The sequence below is a fragment of the Oryx dammah genome, unplaced genomic scaffold (assembly GCF_014754425.2).
Source record: "Oryx dammah isolate SB20612 unplaced genomic scaffold, SCBI_Odam_1.1 HiC_scaffold_2, whole genome shotgun sequence".
Lineage (NCBI taxonomy): Eukaryota > Metazoa > Chordata > Mammalia > Artiodactyla > Bovidae > Oryx > Oryx dammah.
In genome coordinates this window covers 76,395,884-76,411,363 of record NW_024070186.1, presented here as the reverse complement: position 1 = coordinate 76,411,363, position 15,480 = coordinate 76,395,884, and the positions used below count along the sequence as shown (strand labels likewise).

Below are 15,480 nucleotides of genomic sequence, written 5' to 3'. Positions count from 1 at the left end.
CTCAGCAGTGCCCACAGGACTGGAAAAGGTCAGTTTTCATTCCAATCCCAAAGAAAGGCAATGCCAAAGAATGCTCAAACTACCACACTATTGTACTCATCTCACACACCAGTAAAGTAATGCTCAACATTCTCCAAGCCAGGTTTCAACAATACGTGAACCATGAACTTCCAGATGTTCAAGCTGGTTTTAGAAAAGACAGAGGAACCAGAGATCAAATTGCCAACATCCGCTGGATCATCGAAAAGGCAAGAGAGTTCCAGAAAAATATCTATTTCTGCTTTATTGACTATGCCAAAGCCTTTGACTGTGTGGATCACAAGAAACTGTGGAAAATTCTGAAAGAGATGGGAATACCAGACCACCTGACCTGCCTCTTGAGAAACCTGTATGCAGGTCAGGAAGCAACAGTTAGAACTGGACATGGAACAACAGACTGGTTCCAAATCAGGAAAGGAGTACATCAAGGCTGTATATTGTCGCCCCACTTATTTAACTTATTTGCAGAGTATATTATGAGAAATGGTGGGCTGGATGAAGCACAAGCTAGAATCAAGATTGCCAGGAGAAATATCAATAACCTCAGATATGCAGATGACACCACCCTTATGGCAGGCAGCGAAGAAGAACTAAAGAGCCTCTTGATGAAAGTGAAAGAGGAGAGTGAAAAAGTTAGCTTACAGCTCAACATTCAGAAAACTAAGATCATGGCATCCAGTCCCATCACTTCATGGCAAATAGATGGGGAAACAATGTCAGACTTTATTTTGGGGGGCTCCAAAATCACCTCAGCTGGTGACTGCAGCCATGACAATAAAAGACGCTTACTCCTTGGAAGGAAAGTTATGGCCAACCTAGACAGCATATTCAAAAGCAGAGACATTACTTTGCCAACAAAAGCCCGTCTAGTTAAAGCTACGGTTTTTCCACTAGTTATGTATGGATGTGAGAGCTGGACCATAAAGAAAGCTGAGCACTGAAGAATTGATGCTTTTGAACTGTGGTGTTGGAGAAGACTCTTGAGAGTCCCTTGGACTGCAAGAAGATCTAACCAGTCCATCCTAAAGGAAATCAGTCCTGAGTATTCATTGGAAGGACTGATGTTGAAGCTGAAACTCCAACACTTCGGCCACCTGATACGAAGAACTGACTCATTGGAAAAGACCCTGATGCTGGGAAAGATTGAAGGCAGGAGGAGAAGGGGACGACAGAGGATGAGATGGTTGGATGGCATCACCGACTCAACGGACATGACCTTGGGTAAACTCCAGGAGTTGGTAATGGACAGGGAGGCCTGGCATGCTGCAGTTCATGGGGTTGCAAAGAGTCGGACATGACTGAGTGACTAAACTGAACTGATCTGAACTGATATACTTAAAAATCATAATATTTATCACATGGTGCGTGCCCAGTCACTTCAGTCATGTCCGATTCTTTTGAAACCCTATGGACTATAGCCTGCAGGCTCCTCTGTCCATGGAATTCTCCAGGCAAGAATATTGAAATGGGCTGCTATGCTCTCCTCCAGGGGATCTTCTCAACCCAAGGATCTTCCCAACCCATCTGTTCCATCGCCTGCAATCCAGGCAGATTTTTTACCACTGAGCCACCAGGGAAGCCATATATCACATTATATTGTTATTAATATCTGCATGTTCACCTCCAACTAAGTTTTTAAAGGAAGAGAACTATGGGACCATTTGGGTCTCTGTTCTAAAAATGAGCATTGTGCATGGGCTACAGCAGGCACTTAATGAATGGACAAAGCAAAGACTCTGAGAAAAGAGGAAGAGGGTGATACAGAAAGTTTGTCTGCCACCAACTTCTAAGGCCCCACTAGTCATACCAAATCTATGTGTGCCTATCTACAATGCATGCTCTTTAGGTAGAAACTCCCAATGCCTCCCACAATGGCTACCACACAATAGGCACTCAAATATTTGGTGAACAAAATAATATTGAAAAAACTTTACAAGAGAATAAATTATTCAAGAGCCTACAGGCACAGCTGCAAAACAAGCCCTTAACAACGCCAATAATGAGTTCTTTTTACCACCTAAAGATATCGAAGTTGGCCAAGCAATAGTACCCATTAATCTACAGCCATGCTCCACCATAAGTGTGTTTATTCCAGTTATAATCAGAAAATGAGGACAGGTACTTTAAAAGGTAGGCAAGAAGAGGGGGAAGGCAAACCAGGCTTGATGAAAACAACTCTTACCAAAAAGGGGAAAAAGCAAACGCATGTTGAATCCAAATGTCAAGCTATTCACACATAATTGTCCCATGAGTTCTTCCATTCATCTGTTCTTAGGGGAATGGCAGAAAGCTTTCAACAGCCCCATAGGGATAAATTCAGCCAAGCTCCCAGTGAAACACAAGGACGAAGCACTTCTAAGCCCCAAAGGACTGGGAATGATTAGCAGTGGAAAAACCTGTAACATGATGTAGGGAAACAACTACAACCAATGCCAGCATCACTACTTAATAGCAGTGAATCTTGGGGTGGTTCTCTAGCCCTCTCTGAAGGTCAGCTTTCTCACCTGCAAAATGGAGCTTGTGACACCAAGACACCAAGGCTATGGGGACTAGATAAGGGAATAAATAGTACCTCATTAAGGTCAGGAGCAGAGCAAGAGCCCAGATGATGGTAAACTTGCCATGTTTCCCCTCACTAAGAACTCGGCTAAGACTTAAGTTCAAGAGGTTCTTCCTCAACTGCAGGAAAGGAATAAGAATGAAACCTGGAGGGTGCTGTTAACTCCAGCTCAGAGGACCTTTGAGAGGTTGCAAAGGGTAGAATGTTCTAAAATTAAAGCTGAATGATGTCTCAGTCCTGTGCTAGGGAAATCAGGAGATGGATGCAAATTTAGAAAGACTGTAATAAAAAAAAAATTCTTACAATCATCCTCCTGGGACATGTAGTTCTTTTCTGGTTGCCAGATTTCCTGGTCATCTAAAGTGTATGTGATATATTTATTCCTGTAGAAATAATTTATGAATATAAAGTCAAGCAGAGCTGGAGCCAAGGACAGAACAGGAGGAGCATTGCCAAGATCCGGGGGAAACCACCATCTAAGTCACATTTTGAAGGCTTCCATTTTACTCCATCTTTTGAGAGCAGGTGAAAACAGCTCCAGGCATGTTGTCTGTAACTTGTCCCATCCCCTGAGTCCTATGTTGCATCTTTCTGCTTCTTGCCCCACAATCACAGACTTTTAGAGTTGGAAGGGGCCTTACCAGGCATTTAAATCAACCTCTCTGGCAAGCAGAAATCCTTTGATGGCAAACACGTTCACCTGGGTCTGTTGCTTAGAGACTCCCATGGCAAGGAGTTCTTCACCATGTGACCCAGCAGCCTCTCTCCTGGTTGGGAAGTTCTGCTAAGTAAGTTCTTCCTTATCTCCCATTATGCAACTTTGTGTTGGTTTGCCTCTCCCTAGCATCCACACGGTATAATTCTAATCATTCTTCCACACGAAGAAAGTGCTTTTTGCTTTAGCTTCTGCAGGTAAGAACACCTCAGTTTCCATATTTATTCTCCCTCCAAGACAGCGTCCTAAACCTCCATCTTCCAAATAAGTGCAACTCTGGGCTTGCTTCATTTTATCCTGATTTGTACAGAACCCAGGGGAACACAGCATTCCGATGGGTCTGAACAACAAGGAAGAGTAGACAGAACTGGCCCGTTCCCTCCTCCGGAGACTGGTATCAATTCCTCCTCCTCTTCACTTCTTTCTCCTCCCTCCCATCACTCAAGTTGCAGTCCTCCCATCAGATGCCACTGACCCTGAAAACAAAAGTAAATTTGGAAGAGCCAGTGATGGTGGAATGAGGAAGAGAAGCTGAGGACGCAGCTCAGTTTCTTGCACTTGCAGCCTAGGGCACCCAACCAGGCAGGCCATCTCCCAAAATAACCTTCGATCCAAACAGTCAGCTCCTTGTGACTTCCAGGGAGCTCTTCATTCCAGCTTTCTAGGGCGTGGTTCTGTGTCCCTGTGCCCATTCTCTAGCCACCCTTTCCAGAGCTCGACAGACTGACCTCACTTAACCGAGACATTTACAACCAACATTCCATATGTTGTTGTGTTGTTGTTGTTTAGTTGCTAAGTCATGTCCAACTCTTTTTTGACCTCAAGAATTGTAAAGCCTGCCAGGCTCCTCTGCCCATTGGATTTCCCAGGCAAGGATACTGGAGTGGGTTGCCATTTCCTCCTCGAGGGGATCATCCCGAACTTGAACCCAAAACTCTTGCACTGGCAGGTGGATTCTCTACCACTGTGACACTGGGGATTCCCCAAATACACTTAGAAATATATTTTAATGGAAATAAATATCCATCAACAGAAGACTGGTTAAATAAACACATCCATAATATAGGATGTGATGCAGCCATGAAAAAATAATCTGTATATGCTGATACAGAAAGACCGCTAAAAGGGCAAGCCTGTAAAGTTGTAATTATAATGTAATCTATTTACTGAGCTTTTAAAATGTATCTGCATATACCCATATAGATACATATATAGATCCAAAGGGAGTTTAAGAACCCAAAACAAACTACAAACAGTAGTCACTTTGCAGAAAAGTGGAATTGGGGTAAGTGAGCAAAGGTAAGGGGGTTAATTGCTTACCCTATTTAAACATTTGAAAAGAAAATAGATTACATTTATTATTTGTGTGAAGAAGCCCCTAACTCTATGTGTAGTTTCCCCATTTCTATACCTGTTCTCCAATTGATGATCTCAGAGCTGGAAGGGGCCTAGAGAGCTGGGAGTTGAATCCTGTGGTGGCATGCCAAAGGTGGCATTTATTTCACCCAAGGCCACTCAGCAAGCTCGAGACAGCCAGAGACCACAGGTCACAAGGCAGGCCCGAACATAATGGGAGTCCCAGTGGATTAAAGACAGGACTTGGATGACAATATCAAATCAATTTTCTCCTTTTAGTTGAGTCAAAAATTCCTACTTGGGAGCAATAGTGACTTAGGAGAGACCAAGACTCTCAACAGAATTGGAGGGGAAAAGGGAGCCAAGTGTCTTCCCATGGAGAAAAGGAGGCATCAGAGAAAACTTGTTTCTCAGGCACAGTGGCAGGGCCCTACCTCCCCTAGGCTTCCTGACCTCATTCACAAATCGGAGGGAAGGAGTTGAGTGCTAGACAGGAGATTCACAAGCATAGTGCGCCAGGTGCTCATCTGCGTGACAACCACATCTTCAGAATGAGACAGGAAGCAACTCTACATGAAGAAACCCCAGTACTCTCAGGACTTCATTCCATATGAAAACTCTGCCTCTCGGGAACCGTAAGGCTGGGTTCAAGTGTTATGCAGGGTCAACTAATGTTGAGTTGCTAGAGCTGTACATGGATTATCTCATTTGCTACTCATCAAATTTTTATAAATATATTCAAAGAAACTCAGAAGTCACTTGACAAAATATACAACTGGTAAATGGTGGTGCCCTATTGCAAAATCAGGTCTCCTGACTAAATTCAGCGCTCCTCTTACCCTGTGTCTTTGTCCCCCTGGAGAAAAGAAAGTCTACCCACTCCAGTATTCTGACCTGGGGAATTCCATGGACTGTATATTCCATGGGGTCACAAAGAGTCAGACACTGAGCGGCTGAGCGACTTTCACTTTGAGACACAAGACATGGCAGGAAAATTCACTTGAGCACTAAAACTTTCTCTCTCTCTCTCTTTCTCACTCTCTCACACACACACATACACACACACAGGGTTCCATCTGTAACACTGACAGCAGACACAGGCCCCAAGAGCCTCAGATATGGCATTTCACTCAATGCCTCAAATTTGCATCATGCAACTAACTCAGTGAAATATTTATGGCTGAGCTGAAAAAAAATGTCTGGGACTTATTTCAAAGTCATGTAGGGTCAAATGTGAGGTTGAAGACTCTATGAGTTTTGATAATTACTGAAGATAAGTGATTATAAATGGGAAAAGGGGAGTAATTACACCATTCTTTCTACACTTGTGTGTTTGAAACTTTCCATAAGAAGACTTGTAATGCATCAGACAAGTGATCATTTCTCTCAATTTGTCACCTGGTAGCAGATGCCACCTTAATTAATTTCCTACCTGCTATCATGGTAAGAAAAAAATATTAGGACCACAGTCTCTACAGCTTGTGAAAATTTCAATTATAACAATAATAGACATCACTTATGGAGTGCTTCCTGTACACCTGGCACTATACTGGACCCTTTATCTAGGATTTATAACGGAGGCTTCCATAGTGGCTCAGAGGTAAAGAATCCACCTGCCAATGCAGGAGACACGGGTTTGATCCCTGATCTAGGAAGATCCCACATGCTTTGGGATAACTAAGGCTGTGCACCTCAACTACTGTGCTCTCCAGCCTGGGAGCCGCAACTACGGCAGCCCCCACACCAAAAGCCCCACTCAGCAAGAGGAAGCCACCACAGTGAGAAGCCTGTGCCCTGCAACTAGAGAAGCCCACACTCGCTGCAACTAGAAAAAAGTCCACGCAGCAACACTCAGCACAGCCAAAAATAAATAAATAAACATTTAAAAAATAAGCAAATAAAAATTAAAATATAAAAAAATAAATAAGTCTTTCTAAAAATCCTTACAATGATCCAGTGAAATAAGGACAGTTATGTCCATTTTACAGAGAAGGAAATTGAAGCTTCATGAGCTTAAGTAGCTTGTAGAAGTCTATATTGGTGATAACTGGTACACAAGAATTCAAATCCTGAATTACTTGCTCTCAATTTCTACCGTTTCCACAACACAAAATACTTAGGTACTTTAAAACTTCATAGGCAACGGGGACTGAATCTACAAAGTTTTTAAAAAGGATGATAGTCTTTAAAATATGACCCAGTAATTCCAAGTTTAGGATTGTATCCTATGGGAATTATCTGAAATGTGGAAAGAGATTTATCACAAGCATGTTAATCTCAGTGGTAATTCAATAAAGGATCTGAAGTAGTTGCACAAGCCCTTGACAGCCCTTATCCAGGAAGCCTTCCGCACTGTTCCAGTCTGGGGTGGCTGCCCCTCCTCTGCATTCCCAGGGCACCTTGCACTAGTCTCTCGTCACTCCAGCTCCTCTGCTGGATCATGAGCTCTTCTTATACAGCTTCGGTTTAGAATGGGCACTCGAAGATGCAAGGAATGAGTTAACAAATGACCCTGGGGTTGCTTGGTTAAAAACCAAGCTGTTAAAGTAAGTTGTCACAAGGGCAGGACTAGAACTCAAGGCCATACACAGGGTCCTCTCTCCACTAGACTTTAGCTGTCTTCTTACATGAAATATATATATATATATATTTTTTTTTTTTAATGGCTGGTATCTGGATGCTTGAGGCACAGCTAGGAAAAGGATAAGAAGCTGGAGACTCTTTCCTCTGCAGGCCTTCAGTGAAATGATCACTGGAGTGATTGGATCCCATGGGACCATGTGACCTTGGAGATGCTGATATGTTGATGAATGAAAAGGTGCAGGTTTAATGTGAATATAAACTGTGACATGGGTATATGAAAAGACTAAGCAAAAAAGCCAAGAGTAACTGTACAAGCAGTAAGTTCTCTACCATTTAGAGAAAACAAATCCACTAAAAAAAAAAAGACAAGAAGGAAAGTTGCAAACATTAACAGTGGTTACCTTTGAATAATGGAATTTTTTTTCTATTTCTCTATCCATTTTTGTACTTTCCAAATTGCCCTCACTGGACATGCTGTATTTTTATAATCAGAATGATAAAATTTAATCACTAAACTGATTCTAAAGGCTAACTGATTCTTCTAGTCATGACTCAGAAAATCACCCCAGTATTTCAATGTGATGACACTGTTGCTTACTATGTTACTGTTTCACGTACAACTATAGAAAGTACATCTATTCAAGTCAGTATACAGTGCAGACAAGCAAGAAAAATGTATGTTTTTCCCCAGTTTGGTTCTTACTGAATAAGTCTTGACACCAAATCTAAGCAAATTCTCAAGAGTCTATGTTCCAGAAGCTTACTGCAAATTTCACTAATGAATTATGCCCGACACTCTGTAATGCAACCACGTCCCCATATTTGTGGAGATCCACCTTCTCTTGGAAGCCTTCCCTTTTCCAGTCTCTCATTTACCACCTGCTCTTGGTTTGACTATGACGAAAAGGGACAATCCCACCCCTGCAGAGGTCACTTTCGAGATAAACTAGATCTATTTTCTGTGGGTTCCTGAGGGCAGTTTTCCAAATGCATTCCAAGCAAGGATGGTGAGGGGCCAACAAGTGGATCTGGTTCTTTGTAACTCCAGGCCCAGCATAGGAACCACCCTTGCCCCCACCTGCCTGCTTGTCAGTAAGTATAGAGTAAATGGATGGAAAGACTAGATTGCACTCACCTGGGCATGAAATTTCTGGATTTTTTTTTTTTCAACTAGGTTTATCTACCTTAAAGTCACACACACTTCACAACCACCCAAAGGCCCTTTTAACAGTCTGGCAGACATTCTGCCTTGTTTGTGACTAGGCTGGGCCTCTTCATTTGAGCACAGGGCTCACCCAGTGGGGTTATCTTCCCATCATCATTCTCTACCACTAAAAAGCTGATGAGCATTCAACTCTGCTGGGAGATCTGAATAAGCATGCATCACATGATTTACTACCCACCACACCCCTAGGAGATGCATACGTGTTCTTCCCTTGACACTGTGCGGATGCAGTCCACAAGGAACACAGGACAAGAGGGTTGACCCAACCGGACCCTCTACCTCTAAAGGCTGAGCAACCTCCACTCCATCCAAACAGCCTGTGCAGAGACTGGGCAGGAAGGACTCTCACTGCACAAGGAACACTGGAACCCAAGAAGTTAAGTAGCATGAAGAGCTAAGGAGGGACTTTTTCTGACTTCCTGCTGCCTTTCATTCTGTGATCATACTTTAAAGCACTTCCCTACTGGAGGAGCAGAAGGCAGAGGAATGTGGGGAAACCCCGGGCAAGAGTAAAGAGAACCACTTAGTAAACACTAAAGAAAATCAATCCCCAATGAAAACTACTTATATAATACTCCTCACTGAATCTACCACTGGGATCCATGGTTTTGTTTAATAACCGAAACCTACGTAAGTCCTTAAGGAATTCACTCTCTGACTTAAAAGGTGTTGTTGTAACAACCATCATAACTTTGTACCTACACTGGGGTACAAACAAAAAACATATTTGACACAAGTTTCGCTAAAGCGCAAAAAGGGCACTAACAGCAGACACCTTGTTGTGTGTCCCTGGGCAAGTGATTTTTCACTGAGCTGCAGTTTTTTCATTTAGAAAAACAGGCCAGCTGATTTCTAAGTTCCTTATAGGGTGAGCATTCTGATGAGAACTATATTCAAGTGCCAAGCGGAATCACCACAAAAATGAAACACCCTGGAAACCTTAAGAAGAGAAACCAGTGTAGTTAGGAGGTAAGAGGAACGGGGTGAAACAGCACCTTGGGGAAACCCAGACTCAAAGTGATGTCTTTGGTTTTCCAATGTTTCCCCTGCCAAATACAAAATTAAGTAGCTACTTCTGTGAGACTCTCATCTTTAAAAACTTAATTAAATAAAATCAGTGAAAACAATGCTTTGTTCTCCCACAAGTGACTCAGGAGTAGCGCCCTAGGAGACACTTTCTACCTGGTGTGCTTATGCCCAAACAAAGGCCTCCTGGCACAAGGATGAGAGGCAAAACATCTAAGTCTCCACAGCTGGCTGGGCTCCAGCTTGAGGAGAAGGGGCAGCCAGAAGAGAAAACTAACCAGGCTTATGAAAGGCTAGAAGGAGAGAGAGGCATTACTAAATCCATCTTCTCTCAAATGGATAGAACTCTTGAAAGGCATAATGGAAGGGTGCAGCTTTCAATGTGAATTACGTTCTTTGTTTAACTCTGTTCTGCCTAAGGCCACTCACTGCCTTTTCAGCCAACCACAGATTCTGGGTTCTGTCTTCAGTCGCTGCTCGGCAATGCGCCCTGGGGGAGTCGGGAGACTCAGGCTCTTGTCCTCTCTCGGTGGCCAGCTTCACTTGGACTGAAACTTGGTACAAGGAACTGAACTCTCCCGGCCTCCGTTTCCCCTCCTGTAAAATAGGAGGGTTCGCCGGATGCTCTCTAGACTCCCGAGACCGTGGCGCAGGGCTGGAGGCCCGCCGGCCCCCGAGGGACAGGTTAATCTCCAGCGCTGATGGCCCAGGTGAAGCCGCTGCCCGACCGCTCAGCAAGCACAAGGTTGGCGCACACACCACCCACTCCACAACCTGTCCGGCTGCCTTCTGCACCCACACCATTACCTACGGGGCCAGTGCATCCCCTAAACCATCCCACTGCTGCCTGAACAGGACTATTGAACTAAAATCCGCAAAGCTGAGCTGAGCATTCGTAGGCAAAGAAAAAGCAAAACAAACAAGAGGCCTCTCCTTCCGGACCTCGGAATTTCTCGCAAATAAACTCGGTAGAGCTGAAAATAAGGGCGTCCCCACCTAGAACAAGAGACCTCGGCTAGCCTTCCTTATAAAGAGACACGACAAGCCAAAAGGGGCCAATGACAATGGGGCTGGCTAGACGCAGGGACCTACACGGCAAAGCGCAAGCGAAAGCCAGCACAGTGCTGGGCGTAGTTTAAACCGGACTGAGGAGGCGCTCGCCGTCCCCTACAGACAGTGCAAGGACGATGGTGAGCTAGGCACAATCTTTTCTGGGGAGTGGAGGACTCGCAGATCCTTAATTTAACCCCTGACTCTAAGAAACCACCGTGAGGTGAAAGTGAGGGGTGGTCCGGGTCATCTCAAGTCTGCACTACCGCCAGGAACAACACTCTCGGCCTGGAGTCATTTTTTTGCTACTTTCTCCCTTCGTGTTTCCTATTTTTGAATCTGGTGGTTTGGTCTGATACCCAAGCGGTACCTTTTAAATGTGTCAGTCTTTCTCCTCCAGCAAGTGGCGCCCCCCGCGCCTTTCCCTCCCGATAGCTGAGACAAAGGCCGGGTTCCGCAGGGCGGCTCGGGAGGGCTAGCGGTGCACCCCGCACCCTGGGCAGGACGCACGTGCATTTGTTATGGTACCTGCGCCCCTACCCCTGCAGAGAGCCCGGGTTTCTCCTCCTGTACATCCGGCAGGCGAGATCCAAAGCAACCGGGACTTTACGTCTCCCTCCCATGTTGCCGGTGCAGGGGAGAAAGCGAGGCTCCCTGGGGCCGCGTGCACGTGGGTTTGTTGTGGGTCCGCAGTCTCGCGGAGCCGGGGGGAAGCCAGGGATGCCCCCTCGGCCCTGATTAATCCACAGACACCCCAGCAAAAGGCGGCGGGTCCGCGCAGTGAAGAGTGCTGAGGCGTGCTGAACATCCACTCCCTGCGCCCTCGGCTCGCCACGGGCCCCGCCGCTCCGCTCCCCTCCTGCGCCCCTTCGCTCCGCTCCTGCCTGGGGGCTTGGGTCCCGCCACCGCCCCGCAGCAGTCTTACTCACTCGCTGCGCTCTCAGCCGCGGAAGCTGCGGTTGCTCCGCCCGCTCTGCGCCCCAGCCGGTAGGCTGCTGGTTCCCTTTGTTAGCACCGGGTAGTGCCCCAGGCGTCTTCCGCAGCCCGGCCCTGCCTAGGACTCCCCTCCCTGGGATGCCTCTGGACACCGCCCCCGACGGCGGCCTGACAGCCCGGGAGCTGGGAGTCCCTGAAGGAGGGTCTGTTGGGGAGGAGTAGAGGGGCCAGGAGATGAGGGGTGGCGGGTACGCGGGAAGGAGGGAAGAAGAGTGCGGCGAAGGGGCGGGGGAAATGAGCAGTCTCCGTTATGCAAATAGTCGGGAAGACGGGGTGGGACCCCTCGCCACACTGCGCCCCAAATCCGCCAAGCCCTTCAGAGGTCTATAGCGAGCGGGCTGAGGGATTAGGGGTGCTTGGTTAGGCGGTGCACCTCACCCCGGAGTGATGCTGGGATCCTGCTCCCCTCCCCCTCCTACGGCAAGGGCGGGCCGAGGGGGAGGGGCAACGCGGAGGGGCAAGGTCCCCAAATGTCTGATCCTGCAGAGTTGAAGCCAGCACTGTCCTAGCAGGCAGAGACTATAAATCCCGCCTCTGCTACTGACGAGTTGTGTTACCCTGAGCAAGTCCCTCAACTGCTCTGAAGCCTTATGCAGAATATGAAACAACAAAATCTATTTCACAGGGTATGGCAAGAACCTCCCACTCACTGCAGATACAGAACAGGAGGGTCGGTGAGTCCCTGCCCATGGCCATATCCACCTCAAGCCGTCTGCAGGTTGGTGGGCAGGAGGACTCCAGTAGGGTGGAAAAGAGAGTCAGGGTCCTTCCTGCACTGGAGCTGAGCGAGGGTTGCTGGGAGAAGGCGAGAGGAGACCACTTGTTGAGCAAATGTCGTTGCCCCACACTGACCATCCCAGGGGCCCACTTGCCTAAAACAGAACTCCGCCCTGTAGGAGGGCAGAAGCGGCCTGCGGCCACCACTGCAGTCCCCATAGAAAAGATGTGACTACCAGAGGTCATAATCTTCTCCCCGTCGAATACATGGGTGTGTATGGATGCTGTCCCTTGCTGTCTGCCTGAAACTATCACAACATTGTTAATCGGCTATAGTGAAAGTATTAGTCGCTTAGCCCTGTGCAGACACTTACTCCAATTTAAAATAATTTTTTTTAATATCTCCCCAGGGTCTATGGAGGTCCCTCTTGGCGCCAGACTCTGTATGGGGAGGGAAGGAGTGTGGAAGGTAGTCCCTGTCCTCTGAGGGAAAGAAGTCAGGTACACAGTAGAGTGCTAGAAGCCCAGGCCCAGAACTTTCTCTCCAAATCGGTGGTCCCCCCACCCACCATCCTGGGAAAGAGGGGGTGGTCATCTCATTCCAAACACTGCTTTCCCCGTCCCAGATACTGGACCCCTTCTGTTGTCACTGCTGTCCCTTCCCATCTGCCAAGGATGCATTATTGCTCAGTACAAAGAGCTCCAGTTGGAGGGGGTGACAAGCAGAGTGAATTCAAATCTCTAGACCAACTAGCCAGCACTCTTGCGTCAGCACCTCAGTCTGTTTTCATCTGGCATTGAGAAGATACTCATCATAGTATGAGTTAATGAGTAGAAACAGAAAAACTCTTAAACCTATATCTGGGAAGCTGCTAAATTGACTTTATTCTGAAAAAATTGGAAACCTAAAATTTTTGTGCAGGAGGATGACATACATCTTTGTATTTTACACTTATTTCTCTCCCAGTAAACACCCTGGAAATGGATGGCAGGATCAGTGACGAAAGTGTGGAGCATGGAAACCAGCTTGGACACTGGAGATATAATAGGAGCAATGACAGTTGTTGTTCAGTTGCTTAGTCAGGTCCGACTCTTTGAGAGCGCATGGACTGCAGCGTGCCAGGCTTCCCTGTCCTTCTACAATTCCCAGAACTTGCTCAAACTCATGTCCATTGAGTCAGTGATGCCATTCAGTCATCTCGCCCTTGGTTGTCCCCTCCTCCTCCTGCCTTCTATCTTTCCCAGCATCGGGGTCTTTTCCAATGAGTCAGCTCTTCAAATCAGGTGGCCAAAGTATTAGAGCTTCAGCATTACTCCTTCCAGTGAATATTTAGGACTAATTTCCTTTAGGATTGACTGGTTTGATCTCCCTGCAGTCCAAGGTTATTCTCCAATACGTTCGAAAGCATCTGAGCATTCTTTGGCACTCAGCCTTCTTTACGGTCCAACTCACATCCATCCATCTCTACTGGAAAAACCATAGCTTTGACCATATGGACCTTTGTCAGCAAGGTAATGTCTCTGCTCTTTAATACACTGTCTAGGTATTTAATATGGTGTCTAAGTTTAATACGCTATCTAAGATTGAGGGCAGAAGGAGAAGAGGGAGTCAGGATGAGATGGCTGGATGGCATCACTGATACAATGGACGTGAACTTGGGCAAACTTTGAGAGATGTTGAGGGACAGAGAGACCTTGGCGTGCTGCAATTCATGGGATTGCAAAGAGTTGGACACAACTGGGCAACTGAACAACAACAACTAGGTTTGTCATAGCTTTTCTTGCAACGAGCAAGTGTCTGTTAATTTCATGGCTACAATCACCATCTGCAGTGATTTTGGAGCCCAAGAAAATAATGTCTCTCATTGTTTCCATTGTTTCCCCATCTATTTGCTGTGAAGTGACAGAACAAGATGCCATGATCATTTTTTGAATGCTGAGTTTTAAGCCAATTTTTTCACTCTCCTCTTTCACTTTCATCAAAAGGCTCTTAGTTCCTCTTTGCTTTCTGCCATAAGGACAATGACAGAGGGAATGAGAAAAAGACATGAAAACAATAGCTACCATTTGGGGAGCAAAAACACTTTGCTTACTATATTATCTCTCCTCATCATAAGATATGTGGTGGCCTTAGCCCTATTTTATGGATGAGGAAATTGAAGTCACTTGGAAACGGCAGAGCCGGAATTTGAACCCTATTCCAAACTTATTGAAAGCCTTCACCATTTCTGTCCTCGGCATCACTTTTTTGTCAGTACTATTTAGAAACCAAGAACAAGAAACAGGTGAGAGGCTTTTCTAGAAGGTTCTCTTCACCAGAAGAACTCCAGCCAAGTTATCGAAAAATCAAGGGGCAGACTCACTCTGGTTTCTTGGTTTGCAGGACTGGGATGACCACAGATGACATACGCCCAAGAAGATCCTGGGACTCTGAGCAGATGAGTAGGCAAGAGGGAGTACCCTGACAAATTTCTAGACTAGGAGCAGTCGGTTATTCCCTTTGGGAACTGCTCTCTCAAGGTTGCTGTGTCTTCACTTGGGGCCTTCTCATCCAGAAGTGAGAGGCAAGAGGCTGGACCACTGGATGGGAGGTGATCCTATCCTCCCCAATCTATTTATGAGGTTTCCTACTCATTGTCTCTGGGGCTCCTGCTTTAACAGCATGTTTTCCTTTGTTGTTGTTGTTCAGTCACCCAGTCGTGTCCAACTCTTTGCAGCTCCAGGGACTGCAGCATGCCAGGCCTCCCTGTCCCTCACCATCTCCCAGAGTTTGCCCAAGTTCATGCTTACTGCATTGGTGATGCTATCCAGCCATCTCATCCTCTGACACCCTCTTCTCCTTTTGCCCTCAATCTTTCCCAGCATCAGGGACTTTTCCAATGAGTCATCTGTGTGCATCAGATGACCAAAATACTGGAACTTCAGCTTCAGCATCAGTCCTTCCAGTGAATATTCAGGATTGATCTCTCTTAAGATTGATCTCCTTGCTGTCCAAGGGACTTTCAGGAGTCTTCTCCAGCACCACAGTTCAACGACATCAATTCTTTGGCATTCTGCCTTCTTTTTTCTTGAAAGTGTATTCCTTAGAAGTATAGATACCTACTTTCCATTTGGACACCATCTCAGCTTCCTGCCCCCTACTGATGTCAGCCTTTGCCCATGAATAATATTTTAGGTCATGCCTTTCTCAGTCATTAGTTTAGGCAACTTACT

The 15,480-nt window shown here is 46.2% G+C and overlaps 1 protein-coding gene across 1 annotated transcript in view; it reads right to left on the bottom strand.

Annotated features, from left to right (window-relative positions):
• ST6GAL1 (ST6 beta-galactoside alpha-2,6-sialyltransferase 1) overlaps nucleotides 1-11,850 on the bottom strand; it is a 142,439-nt gene extending 130,589 nt beyond the window's left edge. The window contains exon 1 of the mRNA XM_040252879.1: nucleotides 11,484-11,850. The gene's annotated coding sequence lies outside the window, so the exon portion shown is untranslated. The remainder of the gene's footprint in view (nucleotides 1-11,483) is intronic.
• Nucleotides 11,851-15,480: the final 3,630 nt, after the last annotated feature.